Raw genomic sequence first — 17,413 nt, forward strand, 5'->3', positions numbered from 1 at the left:
ATGAGATACTGCATTGAGTGGGGTAAGCGTGATTAGGTTTTAATGGGATGGTAAGGGGTGCGTGATTAGTCTCCAAGGAGGAAGTAGAGGTATCCTATACTGGTGGGTTAAGGTCGGGGGATACGAGGGGAGGATGTGAAGGAGGCTTTGAACTGGGGGAAAAGGCAGCAATGAGGTGTGGCTGTAGCCTAGGAATAGTCAGGGAAGCAGATAATTTAGTTAAAATGTCTCGGCCCAATAAGGAAACTGGGCAGGTGGGGATGACTAAAAAGGAGTGCTTAAAAGAGTATTGTCCAAGTTGGCACCAGAGTTGGGGAGTTTTAAGAGGTTTAGAAACCTGGTCGTCAATACCTCCAACAGTTATGGAGGCAAGGGAAACAGGCCCTGGAAAAGAAGGTAATGTGGACTGGGTAGCCTCCAAATTGACTAAGAAGGGGACGGACTTACCTTCCACTCGAGAGTTACCTAAAGCATCTGTGATGGTCCTGTAGGCTTCGGAGGCGATCAGGCAGTGTCAGTCTTCAGCCGCTAAGCTGAGAAGGTCTGGGAAGGAGTCAGCAGAGAGCTTTGGGCCAGAGTTCCAGGGGTTCTGGGATTGGCTGCCAGGCGAGTTGAACAGTCTGATTTTTCGTGGGGTTCCACACAGATGGTTCAGGGCTTAGGAGGAATCCAGGGCTGCGGGCATTCCTTGGCCTAGTGGCCAGATTTCCGGCATTTGAAGCGAGTTCCTGGGGAAGGCGGTCCTGGAGGAGCACCTGGCTGCTGCGGTTCAGGCATTTGGAAGTTCTTGTGCACTGGAGATGCGACTGGGGTTTGTCTCACAGTGGAGGCAAGGAATTGCAACTCAGAAATACGTTGCTACTTGGCTGCCTTTATTCTATTATTATACAACTTGAAGGTGAGGTTAATTAAGTCCTGTTGTGGGGTTTGAGGGCCAGAATCTAATTTTTGGAGTTTTATTTAATGTCGGGAGTGGATTGGGTAATAAAATGCATATTGAGAATAAGACAGCCTTTTGACCCGTTAGGGTCTAGGGCTGTAAAGCATCTCAGGCTTGCTGCCAAATGAGCCATGAACTGGGCTGGGTTTTTCATATTTGATGAAAAAGAGCCTAAATGCTAACTGATTTGAGAGAGGTCGGATAAAGAAAAAGGAGCATTAACCTTGACTATGTCTTTAGCTCCAGTCACCTTTTAAGAGGAAATTGCTGGGCAGGTGGGGTAGGGCTAGTCGCGGAACGAAACTGTAAGCCAGACCGGGTGTGAGGAGGGGAGGTGATAAAAGGATTATAGGGAGAAGAAAGAAAGACAGGAAAGGAAGGGAGGGAAGGAAGGGAGGGAGGGAGGGAGGGAGGGAAGGAGGGAGGGAGGGAGGGAGGAAGGGAAAGAAAGAAAGAAAGAAAGAAAGAAAGAAAGAAAGAAAGAAAGAAAGAAAGAAAGAAAGAAAGAAAGAAAGAAAGAAAGAAAGAAAGAAAGAAAGAAAGAAAGAAAGAAAGAAAGAAGGAAAGAAGGAAGGAAGGAAGGAAGGAAGGAAGGAAGGAAGGAAGGAAGGAAGGAAGGAAGGAAGGAAGGAAGGAAGAAGGAAAGAAGGAAAGAAAGAAAGAAAGAAAGAAAGAAAGAAAGAAAGAAAGAAAGAAAGAAAGAAAGAAAGAAAGAAAGAAAGAAAGAGAGAGAGAAAGAAACCACAACTGGAAGCCTTAGGAGGTTGGCATGTAGTAGACAGTTCTTTTCCATTCCCTAAATTCTAAGTGTTTAAAATAACTATTTTCTTTACGTTTTGTATTTTACTTTGAATGGCCTTTATACAGAAAAAAGAATCAAATTTTGTTGTTAAAAATTATTTTTGTTAGAGACAAATGTTAGAGACAAAAAACATGCCTCCAAAACTAGGCATGTTTATAGCGATCATGAAACTTCAGAAAATTCTAAAACCATGACTCTTGACAAGTAATTATACTTAGGGGAAAATCAGAGAAAGCAACAACTTCAGCACCTTTACCAATGAAGTATTAAAAACAAATGGGGAAATAAAAAGATATTGTTGGAATTTTAAATATGGCTTAAAATTTAATAGAGCTAGAATTTATTTTAAAGGTCTGAAATATTTTAAGACTCACACTGACTAGTAAAACTGCTTTTAACTTTCGCCATCAAAACAGAAATTTGCTGAGGCAAAAGGAGAGAGATCACAATCAAAGCATCACAATAATTCAGAATACTGTAGTAGCACGTTTCAACATTGCATCTCATCTGAAATCCATCTATATGCTTTCCTTTTACAATACATAGAGGTGTGTAATAAATATGCAATGATAATCACATGCCTTTCCTACATGAGATTTTGAAACCTCTCAGTTGTTCCCTGATGAGCCAGACTGTAAGACTGTATGTTCTCATCAGTTACTACTCAGCCCCACCCCCACCACCCCCATCTCCAACATCACTACCATCAGGACCACCATCACCATTACACCATCACCCCCATTGTCTCCTCCATCAGTGGATGCAGGGACACCATCTCCACTGCTGTCGTTACTATCACTACCCCCACCACCCCCATCTCCACTATCACTACCATCAGGACCACCATCACCATTACACTATCACCCCCATTGTCTCCTCCATCAGTGGATGCACGGATACCACTTCCACTGCTGTCATTACTATCACCACCACCAACACCACATCACTGCTCTGAAACAATCACTCTGGATTCAAATAGTCCGGAAATGTAAGATAATTCTAGATAGGGGTTTGAATTAACTATTGATCAAGTCAAGGACTTACCATGAAATATATCAGACATATCAGATATTCAAATTGAATTCTAAAGTAATGCAGAGAAATATCTATATATTTTTGGTTTATAGTTGCTGTTCTAAGCAGTAAGTCATAAAACCAAAGTTATGATAGATTTGATGATCTAAAACCCAACATGTTTGGCATGCCAGAAATGCAGCAAACAAAATTGAAACACTAACAATAGGTTAAAAAACAGGCTTGTTTAAGTCAGTAAGGATGAATAGTGCTACTATTTATATTTATTCATATGGATAAGCCTTAGAGAGAATCCTGTTTATCCAGAAAATGATAGATTTGAGATGCTTGTAAAATATATATAAGTTATTAAGTACATAATTATATATTGTATTTATACAACTAAAAGGGCATTCAAATTTTTTTTTTTGCTATTAAACTCTTATTTTTAATGTGCTATGAAAATGTTTATTTTATATTTCTGAAAGTATGTTTCCAGCCATATCTCCTAACCCTTTTAAAAGACAGTTCATATCTTCCGGATGAGATAAGAGACGCCAGATTCAGTTCTGTTCTCCTTCTCTTTTTGGAAGCATTGTAATACTAATGCCTTAATTGTCATATTTATTTATGTTTTAGAACCTAACTAGAGTCTGCCCTCCCATAGGAGCAAAGCCAATCACTGACATTGGGATAGCAGTGAGAGAATGTGAGACATTCATTGCAGGACACCAAGCAAGGAGTTAAGGCTGCTCATGCTTAGGACTTGAACTCCTCCATGGCTTGCAGATAAGAGATTTTAGAGGTAGGGGTACATTTCAGGAGAGCAGAAGTTACAGGCAAAATTGTAAATCAATTCATGAAAGTTATGCATTGGTTTAGGCTAAAAATCTGAACAGACTTTTCTTGAAGTGGGGAGTTCACAGGTTGCAGATCGATTCAAAGGTTTTCAGATTTGCAACTGATTCAGGAGGTGAGGTTTTGTCTAAAAATTTGAGATCATCAGAAAAGAATGTTAGCTCTAGCTCCTGGGTATGACCTTCTTCAGGCCCCTCAGGAAGAAATTTACAACAAAGAACAGAGGTCAGAGTTCAGTCTTCACCACCCCCTTTTCTGAGGCCTAAATGCCAATAGATCCATCTGGTGGGTTCCTGGTCTGGATGCGAGTTTCTGAAAGACAACTCAGGCACATCTTCAGTTTCCATGGAAAAAGCAAACATCTTCAGAGCTCTAATTTCTTTGATTACTGTCTTAAGCTACTATTATCTTCTTGTTTAAAAAACTAATTATTTACTTTTCTGCTAGCTAGATTCCTGGGATTTCCCTTGAAGAAACCAAGCATTTTCCTTTATTTCTATGCTTGGGGGTTCATAGTTCCCTAAAAAGAGGGTCCCCGCTCATCTTACTTATGTAATAAGAGAAAAAATCTATGTCAGAAAAAATCTATCTGTGGTTTGAAAATAATTCTCTTAGGTTGGTGCAAAAGTAATTGCAGTTTTTGCCATTAAAAGTAACGGGAAAACTGCAATTACTTTTGGACCAACCTAATATTAGTGTCTAATCAAGTCAGCAGGTTGTGAACTAAAAAGAAAGACGCACTTTGAGCTCAGAACCTTCTGATAAACATTTTTGCAGAGGAAAGAGAAAGTGACTGTTGCACTGCTCAGTTGACCACAAGTGTACATTGCCCCAAAAAATACGTCAGAGTCAAACCCATGGGGACTTTTTTGAAATTTTACTTCAATATACCATTGACATAAACTGTAATTGGTAAACTACCAGTTTTTCTCCCAAAACAAAGCCAAATATGCGAACAACAAACTAACTATATTTGTGTACAGCAACTATAGTGGTATAGCTTCTCAAATTCTCAAAGAAGGGTCTTATATTTAATGAACAAGAAATAGTTTCAAAATTGGAAATTGTTCTCATTTACAGAGAAGGTTTCTCACTTTCCCATGAATTTTCTCACGAAAGACTGTGCTTTCCTACACAAATACTGTATATATAATATTCATGTGTGAATATCCATATTCATAAATGCCAAATTATTGATGACTCTTTTGCTGCATGTATATATATATACACATATATGTGTATATATTATAGTCACTCCAAAATATTTTTTTCATTATTCAGTATTGCTATAAAACAGACACTGCAGATTCTAGTTAGCAAAGATTCTTTCTGAAACCAATCTTCAGTCAAAGGAATATAAAACACGGCATGATGCTAAATTTATGGATCTAGTGTACTAAGGAGAGTAAGCAACTAGGAAAGGTTATCTACTATTTTATGGAAGAAATAAAGACCTACAAAGGTTGCTTTTTTGGTTGTTTCATAGTCTGTGCATTGTGTGGATGTGCAATATTAATTTAGGTAGACATAAATTCTTTTTGTGTCTTTACTATTTTCTATATCCATCCCTCCCTACCACCAAAATAAGTTAGGTGGTTACTATTTAGGGCTACCATTTACTACTATTTACTTGTACTAAGTTATGAAGATGAGCCCATATCATCCTAGATGGTCCAGGGAGCAGTTACTGTAGTACACTCACTGATGTGTTTTATGAGGGGAAAATACAGTCCCTCAGGAAATCCTAATGCAGCTAACCTTTCCTTAGTGTCTGTTTCCTGAGGCAATGCTTGAATGTGGTTTAGGCACACTTTTGCCTCATCAGCTCCTCCACTGCCACTTCCACCCAACTCCTCCACTAGCTTCTAAGACTGGTCCATTTGGCATTTCAATAAATGTTCCCAAGGTGGCTAATTTGTACCAGTCATTGAGGAGTCTCTCGACCTCTCTGAGGTAGCAATACTGGAAGCAGGGACAGATTCTGTTAAGTGATGTATCTCCAAAAAACTAGCCGGGCGAGGTGGCGGGTGCCTGTAGTCCCAGCTACTCAGGAGGCTGAGGCAGGAGAATGGCGTAAACCTGGGAGGTGGAGCTTGCAGTGAGCTGAGATCCGGCCACTGCACTCCAGCCTGGGCGACAGAGCGAGACTCCGTCTCAAAAAAAAAAAAAAAAAAAAAAAAGTGATGTATCTCCTGTATTGAAACCGAGGCTGATTCCTTCAAAATTCAAGGGTAGATCCTCTAGAAGTTCCTGCTGTAGTTGCTGCAGCTGTAGCCTCTGGTGTAGAGGGAGGAGTCCAGTACTAGCCACTGAAGGGGTTTCAACTATAGCCGTCCTTTCTCTTTTTCCAGGACTTCCCATTAAAAGACATTTTGCAGACAAGCCACAGCCCGGGAGAAGCTATATGCAAAATATACATGTGATAAAGGACTTGCACCCATAATATACAAAGAATTCTTAAAACTCAGCAATAGAATAAGAGACAATGCAATTAACAAGTAGGCTAAAGATCTTAACAGACTTTTTACCAAAGAAGATGTGCAGCAGGGCAAAAAAAGATATGAAAAGGTGCTCCACCTCATATGTTATTAGGAATTGCAAACTAAAATAACGAAATACAACTACACACCTATTAGAATGGCAAAAATCCGAAAACACTGATAAAATCCAATGTAGACAAGGATTTCTCCTTCATTGCTTGTGGGAATGCGAAATGGCACTTTGAAAGACAATTTGGTGGTCTCTTACAAAGTTAAACTTTAGTCTTACCTTACAATTTAGCAATAGTGCTCCTAAGTATGTGGCCCAATAGATTGAAGATTTATGTTCACACAAAAACTTGCACATAATTATTTATAGCAGCTTTTTTTCATAATTGATGAGAATCGTAAGCTATCAAGATGTCCCTCAATAGGTGAAGAGATGAACAAACTGATATGTCGATAAAATGGAATATTATTCAATGATAAAAAGAAATGAGCTATCAAGCCACAAAAAGACATGGAGAACCTCAAAAGCCTATTACTAAGTGAAAAAAAGCCAATTTGGAAAGGCTACATGTTGTATGATCCCAATTATGTGACATTCTGGAAAAGACAAAACTACAGAAACTGTAAAAAGATCAGTGTTTGTCAGAGGGAGGGAGTTGAGGAAGGAATGAACAGATGGAGCACAGAGGACTTTTAGGAGAGTAAAAGTAAACTGTATGATATTATAATGGTGATTATATGACATTATGCATTTGTTAAAACCCACAGAACTGTACAACACCGAAAGTGAATCCTAAACTAAACTACAGACTTTCGTTAATATAATGGATGTATTAATATTGCTTCATAAATAGCAACAGATATACCACCAATGCAAGATGTTAATAATAGGGGAAACTCCTGTGGTGGGGAGCAGAGGTATATGGGAACTCTCTGTACTCTGCTAAATAACTCTGTAAACCTAAGAATCTCTAAAAACTGGATTCTGTTAAGGATGAAATAACTTTTACATATGTGGTAAAGAAAAAAAAAAAGATAGTTTACTGCTCTACCAGGTTGTTTAAACTAGTTTTGAAAGCTGTAATTATTTGTTCCTGTTCATAGAATATTGACTTGATCTCATTACCGTATTTTTATAATGTCAATCTGTCATTAATGTTCTTGATGCATCTTCAAAATGTTTTCCAGAGAAAAATCTAATGTGCTCTCAGTTGGTATTGGGCTACTAGTCACTGATGTTCCCACTGACTTTTCTGCAAGTTCCTCTTGTTTAGTTGCACTACTAGGTGCAGGTACAGGAAATACTGTCTTCGATACTGGAGTGGTGGGTACAGTCGCACAAGTGGCAAGCAAAGCAGAGACACAGGCTGGGACTTGAGCCACAGCTGCTGTTATACTTGAAACAACTGAAACAGTAGTGGCAGGATTCGGTCACCGGGTTGTAGATGAGGCTGGTGCTGCCACTGCTTTGGGATACCATCATAACCATCACAAAGCCTTCCTTATTAAGATCATATTATTTGGAGACAGTATCATCATTAGGGTTTTGTCTGAAGCAACTTATTTTTGTCCCACTACCTAAAATGCATTATTCACTTTCACTTCTTTTACTATAAAACTACAACCAACTCCAAAGAGTCTGGTCTCCTGCATTAAGCTGAATTTTGGAACCCAGGCCCTAACAGCCCACAGCCCACAGTACATATATATCTCCAGAGCCAGACTCCTACTTCTGTTACATCTGACTTGGGTTCTTACAGTCTACCAGGATAGAACTCAAGAGAGATCACCAAACATAACAGAAAAGGAAAGTTTATTTCAGCTTGTGCACAAGGGAGCCAGCACCAAGAAAGAAAGGGGAATGGGCTTCTACCAAGGGTAGTGTATGGGTTAGTTTTATAGGGTCTTTCAATAAGGAAGAGTTATGTCATGGCATGTATAGCGAGGGTTTTCCTAGTGGTTTCACAGTGGCTCAACATGCTTCTTCATATGTTATGTGTAGCATTAACAATTTAAATCTCTACCACTTGGTGTGAATTTTAGCATTAAAATAAAGACAAGATAAGTTCAGGTTGGAGTTTAAGTTTTACCAAGTATACAGGCTCCAGGAAGTCTCTCCTCCCCTGAGATGGAAGCTTTTAGTTAATAGCTTCTTGGGTCTTTCATTACTGATTTGCTGAGAGTTTAGATAAGTTTAGATAAGGTAGAGTTGGGATGAGGGGCTTTTGCCCTTTTTCTCCAGACCATCTTAAAATAGGGAATCAACCAACCTGCCTGCCTCACCCCCTACTGTCATGTCACAACACATTGTCCAGGCCTCTACAAAGCTCTTCTCTCCTAAGGAAGTCAAATTTTCTCTGTAGATGACATGATTTCGTATTTAGAAAATCACATCGTCTCAGCCCAAAATCTCCTTAATCTGATAAGCAACTTCAGCAAAGTCCCAGCAAAAAATCAATGTGCAAAAATCACAAGCATTCTCATACACCAGTAACAGACAGAGAGCCAAATCATGAGTGAACTCCCATTCACAATTGTTTAAAAGAGAATAAAGTACCTAGGAATACAGCTAACAAAAGACATGAAGGACCTCTTCAAGGAGAACTATAAACCACTGCTCAACAAAATAAAAGAGGACACAAACAAATGGAAGAACATTCCATGCTCATGGATAGGAAGAATCAATATCATGAAAATGGCTGTACTGCCCAAGGTAATTTATAGATTTAATGCCATCCCCATCAAGCTACCAATGACTTTCTTCACAGAAGTGGGAAAAAAACTACTTTAAAGTTCATGTGGAACCAAAAAAAGACCCTGCATTGCCAAGACAATCCTAAGCCAAAAGAACAAAGCTGGAGGCATTACGCTACCTGACTTCAAACTATACTACAAGGCTACAGTAACCAAAACAGCATGGTACTGGTACCAAAACAGATATAGACCAATGGAACAGAACAGAACCCTCAGAAATAATACTACACATCTACAACCATCTGATCTTTGACAAACCTGACAAAAACAAGAAATAGGGAAAGGATTCTCTATTTAATAAATGGTGCTGGGAAAATTGGCTAGCCATAAGTAGAAAGCTGAAACTGGATCCCTTCCTTACACCTTATACAAAAATTAATTAAGATGGATTAGAGACTTAAATGTTAGACCTAAAACCATAAAAACCCTAGAAGAAAACCTAGGTAATACCATTCAGGACATAGGCATGGGCAAGGACTTCATGTCTAAAACACCAAAAGCAATGGCAACAAAAGCCAAAATTGACAAATGGGATCTAATTAAACTAAAGAACTTCTGCACAGCAAAAGAAACTATCATCAGAGTGAACAGGCAACCTACAGTATGGGAGAAAATTTTTGTAATCTATCCATCTGACAAAGAGCTAATATCCAGAATATACAAAGAACTTAAGCAAATTTATAAGAAAAAACAAACAACCCCATCAAAAAGAGGGTGAAGGATATGAACAGATGCTTCTCAAAAGAAGACATTTATGTGGCCAACAAACATGAAAAAAAGCTCATCATCACTGATCATTAGAGAAATGCAGATCAAAACCACAATGGGGTACCATCTCACACCAGTTAGAATGGCGATCATTCAAAAGTCAGGAAACAACAGATGCTGGAGAGGATGTGGAGAAATAGGAATGCTTTTACACTGTTGGTGGGAGTGTAAATTAGTTGAACCATTGGAAGACAGTGGAGTGTAAATTAGTTCAACCATTGGAAGACAGTGTCATTGTGGAAGACAGCAGAGTGATTCCTCAAGGATATAAAACCAGAAATACCATTTGACCCAGCATTCCCATTACTGGGTATATACCCAAAGGATTATAAATCATTCTACTATAAAGACACATGTACACGTATGTTTATTGCAGCACTGTTTACAATAGCAAAGACTTGGAACCAACCAAATGTCCATCAATGATAGACTGGATAAAGAAAATGTGGCACATATACACCATGGAATACTATGCAGTCATATAAAAGGATGAGTTCCTGTCCTTGGCGGGGACATGGATGTAGCTGGAAACCATCATTCTCAGCAAACTAACACAGAAACAGAAAACAAAACACCACATGTTTTCACTCATAAATGGGAGTTGAACAATGAAAACACCTGGACACAGGGAGGGGAACATCACATACTAGGGCCTGTCATGGGGTGGGGGGCTAGAGGAGGGTTAGCATTAGGAGAAATACCTAATGTAAATGACAGGCTGATGGGTGCAGCAAACCACCATGGCACGTGTATACCTATGTAACAAACCTGCACGTTCTGCACATGTATTCCAGAACTTAAAGTATAATAATAATAAAAATAAAACAGAAAGCTTTTCTCTCCTAGAACAACTGTCATACCCTGCCCAAATTATCTTTTAAATGACTAAATAGAATCATTATGTTTTCCACTAGTGTGAATTCTCAGCACCCTAAAATAAATGTTAAATTAAAGAGAAACAGTTCACACTGAGAAAATTATATGATGCTATATTTTAAAAAATTATTTTTAACTATTATTTTTTAATCCCCTTTTGCTTTTCAGTATTTATGATCTAGTACCTGGCCATAGTAACATCCAAGTGTGCTAATGGAGAGGCTTAGGGAGGAATAGGTTTAATCGAAAGTTCAGTTCTGGAAAATTTACGTATGTTTGAGGTGCTTATAGATGTATTAGTCCATTCTCATGCTGCTAATAAAGACATACTTGAGACTGGGTAATTTCTAAAGGAAAGAAGTTTAATTGACTGATAGTTCAGCATAGCTGGGGAGGCCTCAAGAAACTTACAATCATGACACAAGGGGAAGCAAACATGTCCTTCACATGGTGGCAGGAAAGAGAAGGGCAGAGCAAAGTGGGGGAAAGCCCCTTATAAAACCATCAGATCTCTGAGAACTCACCCACTATCATGAGAACAGCATGGGGGGACCACCCCCGTGGTCTAATCACCTCCCACCAGGTCCTTCCCCCAACATGTGGGAATTATGATTCAGATTACAATTCAAGATGAGATCTGGGTGGGGACACAGAGCCAGACCATATCGGATGTCCATGTGGAGTTGCTGCATAGGCAGATATTAATTTTAGAATTTTTATATAGATAGCATGAAAGCCATGGGACTAAATAAAATTACCTAGTAAGTGAATATACCTAAAGAGAAAACTAAGCCTCTGAGGCAAACCAGTTTAGAAATTATGCAGATAAGGAAGAACCAGAGGTTGCAAAAGAGATTGATAAGGAGCAGAAAATGAGATAGAAAGAGAATCAAGAGTGAGGAAGATCCTGGCTTGGAGCAAAGAATGTGTTTCAAGAAGGAAGGGATGATCATTTATGTCAAAAGATGTTTAGAGGTTCAAAAACTGTTTATAGGTTAGGCAATATAGGACTGAGATTTGACTATTGCATTTGGCTTCATACAGGTCATGGCGATCTTGAACAATCATTTCCTGCAGAGAGAAAGAGACAGGAGGCAGATCAGAGTAGGTTTGGGAGACTGTGGGAAAAGAGAAATTGCAGACAATTAGTAGAGACAGTGATTTTTCAGAAGTTTAGCTGTAAAGGCTAGCGAAGAAATGGAAAACGGTGCTGAAGGAAATGTGGAATCAAGGTGAGTTTGCTGTAATTTTTCTTATATGGAAGAAAGAAGACACAATTGCAGGAGTGAAGTCCTTGAGCAGGTGAGAAGTGATAAGAAGCAGTACACAAGAGGAGTATTTAGCCTTAGTATTAGTATTTAGCCTTAGTATTAATCCTTAGCCAAGGACAGTCTATCAGTTTTAACTACAGGAAAGAATATAGGGCATATGAGCACAGGTACAAGTTGGCAGATTTTTATTTATTTTTCCATGAAATAAGAACCAAGGCCACCAGTTAAGAATCAGGAGCAGGGAGGCGGTTTTGGAGACGTTTGTAGAGAGAAGAATGTGTGAAACAGTTGTTTGAGACAGTGGAGGATTTACCCGTCTCGGGGAAAACTGACAAACTCTTCTCTTAGGCAAGTCAGATACCTATCCGGGGGATTCTCAGATGGATAAAATAGTTTGAGCCTTTCAGTAGAGTTTCATTTCATTAGAAAAACCAAGAAATACTAATTACTTGTCATCCTTCATTGACTGCATTCAGAAGCACTAAAATAAATAATTTACCTATTTCATTGGCCAACAGAATTTCAGGGTTTGCCCCAGCTAAGAATACAACTCCATTTCAATTTATTTCTATTTGAGCCTAAATGTATAGAACAATTCAAGAAACCGTCAAGATTACTGAGTCATACAGAAGCATCTTGCTTCCCAGTGTTTGCTGATCGCAACCACAGCCTTACAGGAAGGGTCTCATCTCTGACCCACAATTGACCTGGAAAATGAGACAAAGTATCAAATTATTATAGAGCAGCTCAAATGAGGAACCTTCATTCTACTATGCCGAAGAAAGGATCACTGAAACTCGGACAATGTTGATGGTTTGTTACTACATCTATCCGTGACTACTTTGTACTAACAAAAAAGAAAAGAAAATTAAATCATCTTTATTTGTAACAACATTTCCCCTTTAAACCAAAGCAGCTTCAATCATCAAACTAATCCTGGGATTGTGACACTAAATGTTATTTTCAAAATATTTTAGGTCAGGAAACCAAAATAAATCTTCAGAATGCTGAACTTGATTAGAGTTTTCAGATGTCATGAGTTACTTCAAGAAATATACTAATGCCCAAAGTAAACTGGTAGAATAAAATAAAAGCTAACATTACTCTTGATTAATGGGAATACAAATAATGCAATGACTAAGGAAGGTTTTACAAAATGACAGAGATTGGGATTGCTATATTTATGAATTGACAAGCACTTGCTCTGTAAATTAAATAACCAAAATCAATTTTAACTGTTAACCATCAACAATAAAAAATTGCCCAAAATTTAAACATTAAACTTCCACTAATATTTATCACTAACAACTTTTCTTAAAAAAAAAAATTGAAGTTTTAAACTATACCTAAGTGATAGGATATGCAACTGTAATAAAATACTTTTAAATCTTGAATTTAACTATTACATTTGCCAACAAGCTTAGAAATATATGAGTAGAAGTAATTTAGTTAGGCTTATGGTTTCTGCTCTGATATTAAAAAGCTTAGAATTTATCACAGTTATTATCCTCACAAGGAAAAACTGGTCAGATAGAACATTAACTTTTCTTGAACCCATCAGAGACCTGAGGTCACAGGGCAAGTTGTCAGAAATCTAAAGAGAGGGTGCCTCCAGGGAGACACAGCTGAGACCTGCTTATCTGAAGCAAAAGCAAGGGGAGTTTTAACTGGAAGGAATGCTGAAATGATAATGTTGATAAATGGCTTCAGGCTGAACATGGGCTAAGGTTTTAACAGTGAGAAACTCCTGGGGACTGTAGACTTGAGGGACATTTCATAGGCTTTGCTTCTAGTACCTCCACCATGTTCTCACAATGAAGATCCAACAAAGATTCCTGTGGCTATGGCAGGGGGAGAGGAAGAGTCATCATTATAAAATAAGCCTATTCTCCTGGAAAAACAACTTCACCAGAACCTTATCCCAGCTGGTGGGAGGGAATTCTTCCTACTCCACCTGTTCCAGGATTGCTGTTTTACTAAAGAGTGGGTAAGGTGAGGGAGTGTGAGGGGGAGACACAGTCAACCGGAGTAGGAGCTTCAAGGAAACAGATTGCAGCCAGGAGAGGGAGTAGAAGGCCTGAATGGCAGAAACTATACTGCTAGAGAAACACCTGTGTATGTCGTCATCTAAGGACAAAGGTCCACTGAAACACTGAAATTTAATCAAAAGATTAGAGAATGCTCCCCACTCTGCCATACCATACCATACTGCTGTTGTTTAAATATTTGTCTCTTCCAAAACTCTTGAGGAAATTTCATCCCCAATGTGGCAGTCTTGAGATGTGGGGCTTTCGAGAAGTGATTGGATCATGAAGGATCTGTCCTCAGGGGTGGCTGAATTCATTAATGAATGAATGGATTAATGGGTTATCATGGGAGTGGGACTGGTGGCTTTATAAACAGAGAAAGAGAGATCCGAATGAGCACACTTGGTCAGTCCCCTTGCCATGATATATACTGTGCCATCTTGGGATTCTGCAGAGTCCCCACCAGAAAGAAGGTCTTCATCAGATGCAGCCCTTGACCTCAGACTTCTCAGTCTCCATAATGATAAGAAATACATTCCTTTTCTTTATAAATAACCCAGTTTCAAGTATTTTATTATAAGCAACACAAAACAGACTAAGACACACACCAACAAAGCTAAAGTATTACGGTGGGCTACACCTGAAAGAGCCACAAGGAGCAGACTCTCTCTGAGGAGGTGTACTTAGGGGAGCCTGAGAGGGAAAACATAAACAAGGGCACTAGAAGAATTTAAGCCTTTCAACATTTAGAGCTACAGCAAACATTAAACACCACCAACTAACGTAAGTTTCCATGCTAAAGGCCTATTTTTTTCTCAATTCCTATTACTCATATGTGTCATTTGTACCTATCAATACAAAATTACAAGGTCTGATGATAAAGCAAGAAAAAACACAGTTTGAAGAGGTAAAATAAGCGTTAGAACTAGACCCAGATATGACACAGATTTTTGAATTATCAGATAGGGAATTTTAAATAATTATGAATAATATGTTAAGAGGTCCTAATGGAAAAAGTAGACAATGTGCAAAACTAGATGACTAATGCAAGCAGAGAGATAGAAAATCTAAGAAAGAATCAAAAGGAAATGCAGAAATATAAAACACTGTAACAGATATGATGAATAATGAGGTATGCACTCATCAGTAGACTCAACATGGCCATAGAAGGAATCAGTGAGCTTGAAGTCAGGTCAATAGGAACAACTAAAGAATCTAAAACTTGGAAGAGACGTTCAAAGTTGTCTACTGTATCTACTTATTTAAGAACTGGTTTAAACACACTTTCTCTTTCCTGATGGGATTCCAATTATGTCAATAATCATCTAATTCTCACTTTCAAGATTTACAAGTGTGTGATTTTAACATGACTATCATAGATAAAACAACTTTACCCGTTCAAATACCATTTGGCCATTACTGAGCAATGTAACATACCAGTTATGTACAGTTATAATTTAATTAGAAATGTTAAAAAGAGAGTCTACATTTTCCCCACTATTTGTATAGTATCTTGGCCAATTTTTTAACATCTCTGTATGGCCATGTTTTAACTAAATGCCGTATATTTTTCACACTGTGCCCTTTACACTGAGCTACTGCTGCCTTGTCACTTTCTGGGAGTAAGGATAAGCTGTCAAACATTGTAACTAAGAGCTCTTATTTATGGCCTTGCTTCCATGAACTCAGTATTTAGCTTCACTTCAGTCAGTGTCCATTTCAGTCCAGCTGTTCATGTTTGAGTATTTAGGTTACTTGCTTCCAAATACTCATGACACTGAACTATTGGAGGTCAAGTTACTGCTAAATGGACTTGTCTGTATATTGTAATAGCAGAGGAATATTATAGCAGTTTCTTAAGATGATTAGCTTCTCCTGCTTTCACAGACTGTAATTGGTGTTTAAGCTCATATTCATCTATTCCCCATGCCCATAACTCTCATTTATATATGTGATTCTGTGTTGTTATAGAGAGGGATAAGAAGAGGTGGCCCAGGCATTTAAGACGTAATAAGACTATGCCTGTGGTGTTAGCCTCACCTTGGAAGCTTTTAAAAATTCTATCATTCAAGCCTCTTGGAGGTGGGACCTGTTTGAGTTGGGGCCTAGGCATTAATATTTTTGAAGCAGTCTCCCAGTAATTGTAATGTGCAAACACTACTACTTTCTATAATAATAAAAATCTCGCATAAATAGCTTTAAAAGTGATAGATAAGAATGTCCCAAGCACACACACACACACGCACACACACACCCTCCCTCTCTCTCACCCTCTTTCTCTGTCTCTCTCACAAGATTTCACAGGATTGAGAGATCATATCCAATAAAAGTTAGCAAAAAAGGCTTCTGAGTGTAAAGGACTGCAAAGGTTTTGGACAGGAAAACCTGACTGAGTGGCGGCACATTCCTGGCAGAGGGAAACTGTGACAGAAGGAAGGGAAACCAATACACTTCACAAAGACCTTTTTGAACAATATTGAAAAGAAAAACCCAGAAGAGAATACTATAAAGAATTGTAGACAATAAGATGAGACAGGGAGCAGGGTCCCAGATTAAGAAGACATCAAACTTACATTTTAGGGTGCTGTCATTTTAAAGTGTTTCTAAAACACTGCAGTTTTCCATATTATTTAAATATGCAGAAATTTAAACCCATGGTCCTGTTACCCAGTGATATGGTTAGGCTGCGTCCCCACCCAAATCTCATCTTGAATTCTCAGGTGTCGTGGGAGGGACCCAGTGGGAGGTGATTGAATCATGGGGGCGGGTATTTCCTGTGCTGTTCTCTTGATAATAAATAAGTCTCACAAGATCTGATGTTTTTTAAAAAGGGGCGCTTCCCTGTACAAGCTCTCTTCTTTTGTCTGCTGCCATGTGAGACGTATCTTTGCCTCCCACCATGATTGTGAGGCCTCCCCAGTCACGTGGAACTGTAAGTCCAATGAACTTCTTTCTTTTTTCAAAGTGCCCAGTCTCAGGTATGTCTTTATCAGCAGCATGAGAACAGACTAATACACCCAGCTTAGGAAGTAAACACTATGAATGCGGTTGAAATCTCCTATATTTTGTTCCATAATCATAACTAATTTCTCCCTTAGCAGAGGTAATCATTATCCTATATTTGGTGTTTATTATTCTTAGACATTTCTTATACTCAAATGCATAGATATTACTTAGATAATATATAGATGCTTATGTTCCAAAACAAAACAAATGTTCCAGGTTAAAAAAATATATTGTGATGTTTAAAAGACAAGACATGGAATTAACCTAGGTGCCCTTCAATGACAGATTGGATGAAGAAAATGTGCACATATAAACTATAGAATACTATGCAGCTATTAAAAAAGAATTAAATCTTGTCCTTTGCAGCAACATGAATGCAGCTGGAGGCCATTATCCTAAACAAATTAACACAGTAATGGAAAACTAAATACCACATGTTCTGACTTATAATAAGTAGGAGCTAAACACTGGGTACACATGGACATAAAGATGTGAATAATAGGCACTGGTGATTACTAGAAGAGGGAGTGGTCTGGAGAAATGGTTGAAAAACTACCTATTGGGTACTATTCTTACTATGTGGGTGATAGGATCATTTATACCCCAAA

The sequence above is a fragment of the Macaca nemestrina genome, chromosome 4 (assembly GCF_043159975.1).
Source record: "Macaca nemestrina isolate mMacNem1 chromosome 4, mMacNem.hap1, whole genome shotgun sequence".
Classification (NCBI taxonomy): Eukaryota; Metazoa; Chordata; class Mammalia; order Primates; family Cercopithecidae; genus Macaca; species Macaca nemestrina.